Genomic DNA, 6,000 nt, shown 5'->3' with positions numbered 1-6,000 from the left:
CTGCAAATTGCTTCAAATGGTACAAATTTGTGCAGGCTACAAATGAGAATTTCTGAGGCTGCAAAGTCAAGTTTGTGTTAGTAAATATTGCAAAATTCATCTCTAATAGTCTCCTTTGTTCCATTGTAGGCCTCCATTACATTTTCTACTGTGCTTTATAAGTGAAAGTGTTTGTAAGTATTTCAGATTCTTGCTATTTTATTCTTCTCTCAGCCTACCCTGCTGTTCCGTGTCTGACTGTCTCCCCACCCCTCCCTGCTTTGGCTGTCAGCGCTGTTCTCCTTTCACAGTCGCACTGCAGAAGGTCTCCTCATCATGACTTGTCCTTGGCATCAGCTCCTTGCTGCTCTTACTTCTTCTTATCATACAGCCATGGTATAACTACTGTATAACAATATGAACGAAAGAGCCTGCTGGATGCTTATCAGATCTGTTGGTGGAAGCTGCCTTTTTATCCCTTTCATCCACAACCAGCAAAGAGCTTTCTATCCTGCAAGGAACTACCACCATACTCATTTACTAGGTAAAAAAGGTAAGTGCTGACGAGTTGCTTGCATTGTCACATACAGAAACATGTCTTTTGGATCCTTTTAATTTCTTAAACATTATTCTGCATATTTAGACCTGGAGTCTATCTGTCATGGGGAATAGTTAATAGTACAATAGGATTCAGGCTCCCTGAGTAAGTTTTTAAGAAGTGTTTCCTTGTCTCATGCTCAATGAGTATTGTTATTGATCACTGGGTGCATTACTTTTTTGATTTCTCTGGCAAAATGACATTTATTTTGGGATGATAAATCAGTTGAATCCTTCAGGGATGAACTGAGTTCATCATCATTATTTTCAATTTCCCTGCAATTATTACAAATGGCATTTTAGAGATAGTTTTCTCTCATTTCTTTGTGTTCATACATGTACATCTTTTTTCTGTACTATTACAAATTACAAATTCCCACATGTCCCTTAAGAAAGAGAGCATGTATGATTGTACAGGGAGATCGAATAGAGTAAGGACTAGATATGGGTCCCCAAATTGTGGTAATGCACATAATATGAGTAATATGGAATCACAGTAGTATTCTGCAGTCAGTTTACGTTGGACTAATTTCCTTGGTGGGTTTCAGATTTTTTTTGTTTATGTTGTTCAGGCCCCCTTCCCTTATCCCATTCCATGATACTAGGAAACATTGCTATTATATCAACCATTCAGCTATGCATTTATGGGTAAAATAAGCTGTATAAATACTGCATACTGCTGTATGTTTCTTGGTTTTGGTAAATGTTCTGTTTTCAAAATTTATGTTACTACTCTAAATAACTGTGGCAATGGGCCCCACAGATGACCTAAAGCTGAGCTTGGGGGGTCCTTTAAATTTAAAATGGCACATTATTTATGAAGCATTGTTACACATGCAAGGACTGGGCTTGTGTTTTTTTTCTAGAAGGCTAAGGGAGCAAGGGAATTTACTATTCTTTACTTTATACCTGTAAGTGCATGATTGACAGGTTTTAATTGGAACCTTGATGAAGTTTTGGTGTGAAACCTTTGCTAACAGAAAGGCCCAACAACAAATATATCTGTGTGAAACCCATAAAGACTCATGCTGCTTTTTTCTGAAAACAAAGCAGGTTGTTTGGTTCCTTACAGTGAAAAATCAGTATGTTGTAATGAAGTCAGTCTATTATACAGTATATATACAGGATCTGTGAGCTCATTTATGGGGATGATGCAAAACGCACTTTGAAGTGAATATTTGTCTAATGTTTACCAACAATAGTCTATACAGAGAGAAAGAGAAAAATTGCCAGTGCACGGTTTGCCTTTAAAAATAATTATTACAAATAATGAGGTGTTGGCCAAAATATGTAAGCTTGCGTGCCACGTCAAGGCCCCTTATTGTACGTGAGTCCTACACTATTTGTCAGCATTCTAATATTATAGTCTATACAGGTATGGTATAGCTCTGAGTAATTGAAAGGTCATCTTCCATAAACTCCTTTATAATCAAATAATTAATTTTTTTAAAAATCATTTCCCTTTTCTCTGTAATTATAAAACAGTACTGTGTACTTGATCCAAACTAAGATATAATTAATTGTTATTGGATGCAAAGCCAGCCTGTTGGGTTTATTTAATGTTTACATGATTTTCTAGTAGACTTAAGGTATGAAGATCCAAATTACGGAAAGATCTGTTATCTGGAAAGCCCAAGGTTCCAGGCATTTTGGATAACAGGTCCCATACCTGTATTATATAGTCTGCCAATGTAGTAGCTCTGCCACTTAACTCTCATGGGTGGTGGCACACTCGTGAGGCAACATCTGGCGACTTTGGAAAAACAAAGCAATTCGAGTTCCATCCCACCAGCAATTCACATTCTAGCCGATGGGAAGGCATTTCGGGGAGATTAGTCGCCCCAAGAAGAGGAGATTTGTCGCTGGACAATTAATCTCCCTGAATAGCCACGTGTGCCACCACCCGATTCAAAAAAGCCGAATTCAGCTTTTTCAAGCAGTCAATTACATTTTAAACAAATGAACACGATTAAAAAAAGCGAAAGGGATCTTGAAAATTTGCTGATTAGTTAAAAAACTTTCCTTATTGTCAAGACAGATATGATAAAATTGTAACGGCTATGAATCTGCTCTAAATGTTGCCTGAAAAGCTTGGTGACCATTTCCAGTCTTGTTGCTTGTTTGCTATCATTGTCAAATAAATAGTCTTGTTTTTTTGGTTTTACTGAATTTTGATGATGCTAAAATACTGCCATATATAACTCCTAGCTAAAGAATTTACAATTGATTGTGTCTGGGATAAAACATTTTATTTCAGCTGAGACATTTTAAGTTGAGGCAGCGCTGTTAAAATGCTACTGACATCTTCCAGATTTTTTACAATAACATGTCAGACTTCAAAAAGACTATATGGTTTTTACCATTCTCTTAACACTTAACACTATTACTGTAGCAATTGATTTTGTAGACACCTTCAACCCTATTTGCAATTTTAGCATGCTTGGTTGACAATGATAAGACCTTTGTGGTCTGTTGTATGCGCAAACAATCTGCATTTAGTTGGGCTTTGAAGGGAAATTAAATCTACGTGTATATACATTTTTGGGCAACAAATGATGTACATTATGCTGTTCTGGGCACAGCAGCCCAATAAAGGTATATGCCTTCAGAATGTCCCCTGAAAGTCATATCTTTCTAACCTTGGTCAGGAGCTTGGATCAGCAGAACTACATACTACAGTACTTATGCTCTGGGCTGCTATAGGTTCTTGCTGGCCATGTTTGAGGGTTGAGCAGCACACTCTATGTTTGCCTGATAATTGTCAGGACAGCTCGGCACGGTCTTACCTGCCGGCGCCTCCGTCCACTCCAGCGGCGGATCCAAAATGGCGGTTCCCATGGCCGCCACATGGGTTGCATTGCGTCACAGGCACAATGACGTTACTTGGCGCAAAGATTTTAAATAAAAGATGCTGAGGTCACGGGTTTCGATGCCAGATTATAGGTCTTAATTACTGTGAGTACCTGGATGTAAATATATTTGCTTATTCCTTGAACTTGACCTTGCCTGGACTTTGACCCTGATTTGTATGCTGCCTGCCTTTTTGATCGCTGCCTGGACTTTGGATTACTCCTTACTCCTTAACCCTTGCCTATACTTTGATTTTGACCCCAAAGCTTTCTCCCTGGTCCGGACTAATCCCACTGGGAGCCGTTAGGCCCCCTGACATTATAATCGGGCCATGGACCCCACAAAGGAAGCTACGCTGGATGTCGGAAGAGCCCTCCGGGGGCTGGCGTCTCGCATGGAAGCGCATGAGACTCAACAAGTTTGCATTGGGCAAGTACTTATTTCTTGTATGCCTCCTCCTTCAATGGCAGGGGGGCATCCTCCTGCTGATGTCGCTCCTCCGCTTGCGGTTTCTCCGGCTCGTGAGCCGCGCATCCCTCCTCCTCTTCGCTACAATGGGAACACGTAAGCCTGCAGAGGGTTCGTAACCCAGTGTCTTATTCAATTTGAATTTTAACCCTCACAATACTCTTCTGAGCGGGCAAAAGTGGGTTATATGATGTCTCGTTTGGAGGGTAAACAGCTTGAGTGGGCAACGCCTCTTTGGGAGAAGAATTCTCCACTGACGTTTAATGTTAAAGAATTCCTTCAGCCGTTCAGGACTATTTTTGATGCCCTGGGTTGGGTTGCTAATGCCTCATCTCATCTTCTGCAAATCCGTCATTGAAGTCTCAGTGCCAGTGACTGCGCTATTGACTTTAGAACTTTAATGGCAGAGACCTCTTGGAATGACGAGGCATACAAGGCTGTGTTCTACCAAGGCCTGCCGACTCGACTTACAGATGATCTAGTCTCCAGGGAGCTTCTTGAACTGCTGGAGGATTTGATTGCTCTCACCATTAAAGTGGACAGTCGTCTTAGAGAGCATCAAGCTGTCAAAGAGCGCAGTAATAAATTTCAACCTACGCTGGCACCACGTTTCCAAAGACCTCTGTTGCCTGCACCTTCCCAGCAGCCTTCCGTTATTCCTCCGGAGGAGCCTATGCAAGTTGGAAGGGCTCGTCTCTCAGAGCAAGAAAAACTTTGAAGGCTGTGGCTGGCCTATGTCTGTACTGTGGTTGACAATCCCACTTTGCCAATTCCTGTCCTGTGAAGCCAAAGCGTTCTATTCCCCAAGGTAAATCTGCAGTGACACATGTAGGTGGTGTTACTCCTAAATCTCAAGAGAACTCTACTATTGTCGGCTCTGCCTTCATAGATTCAGGGGCCGCCGGTAATTTCATGGATGCTCTCTTTGCCAAATATATGGATGTTCCCCTGTATCCATTGACTACTCCCCTACAGGTTACGGCAATTGACGACAGGCCACTAACATCTGAGATAATTTCCATGACAACAGGGGAATTGCCTGTGCAGGTTGGGACTTTACATAAAGAAAAGTTGTCATTCCTGATTATTTCCTGCCCTTTTGTTCCTGTTGTCTTGGGTCTACCCTGGCTTCGCCTACATAACCCCTCCATTGATTGGTCGGGCAGATCTCTTGTTGGAGTCCATTCTGTCAAGAACATTGTCTTCCTGCTAATCCCTCCATCGGGTGACTATCTCTTCGACAGACCTGAAAGCCTTGCCATCCTTAAACAAGGAATTCTCTGATTTCTTCTATAAAAAGTCTGCAGAATTCCTTCCTCCTCATCGTCACTACGACTGCCCCGTCGATCTCCTTCCTGCAACCATGCCTCCCAGTGGTCGCATCTATCCCCGTTCTCCTGCGGAAACCTCTGCCATGAAAGTCTATATCCAGGAGAATCTCCAGCAGCGATTTATTCATCCTTCCACCTCTCCGGCAGGAGCTGGCTTCTTTGTGGAGAATAAGGACGGTGGTCTGCATCCCTGCATAGATTACTGTGGATTTAACAAGATTACAGTTAAGAACCAATACCCTTTGCCTCTGATCACTGAACTATTTGACCAACTGAAAGGGGCTAAGACCTTCACTAAGTTGGATCTATCCCAGGCATACAGCCTTATCCGCATTCGGAAGGGGATGAATGGAAGACAGCATTCGACTCTCGGGATGGGCACTATGAATACCTCGTGATGCCCTTTGACCTCTGCAATGCCCCTGCCATCTTCAAGGAGCTCGTGAACTACATCTTCCGGGATCTCTTAGGGAGATTTGTGTTCGTGTACCTTGATGACATCTTAATCTTCTCCAAGGACTTGGAAAGTCATTGCTCCCAGGTGAAAGAGGTACTCTCTCGTTTCAGGAAGAACTCCCTCTTTGCCAAGATCGAGAAATGTGTCTTCGAAGTGGCCAAAATCCCTTTCCTCAGCTATATCATTTCTCCGGAAGGTTTTGAGATGGACCCTGTCAAAGTCTTCACGATCCAGGAGTGGCCCGTTCCTTTGAGCACCAAGGCAATACAAGGATTCATCGGATTTGCGACCTACTACCGACAGTTCATCAAGGGGTTC

General features: G+C 42.3%; 1 protein-coding gene across 2 annotated transcripts in view; it reads left to right on the top strand.

Moving 5' to 3' along the window:
• Window positions 1-284: 284 nt before the first annotated feature.
• The window catches only part of thsd7a.S (thrombospondin type 1 domain containing 7A S homeolog), a 234,528-nt gene continuing 228,812 nt past the window's right edge, over window positions 285-6,000 (top strand). For both annotated transcript variants that reach the window (XM_041567489.1, XM_018269202.2), the window contains exon 1: window positions 285-532. The gene's annotated coding sequence lies outside the window, so the exon portion shown is untranslated. The remainder of the gene's footprint in view (window positions 533-6,000) is intronic.

The sequence above is a fragment of the Xenopus laevis genome, chromosome 6S (assembly GCF_017654675.1).
Source record: "Xenopus laevis strain J_2021 chromosome 6S, Xenopus_laevis_v10.1, whole genome shotgun sequence".
NCBI classification, from domain to species: Eukaryota; Metazoa; Chordata; class Amphibia; order Anura; family Pipidae; genus Xenopus; species Xenopus laevis.
Note: the sequence above shows the minus strand (reverse complement) of the source record. Positions and strands in the feature narration are given on the sequence as shown.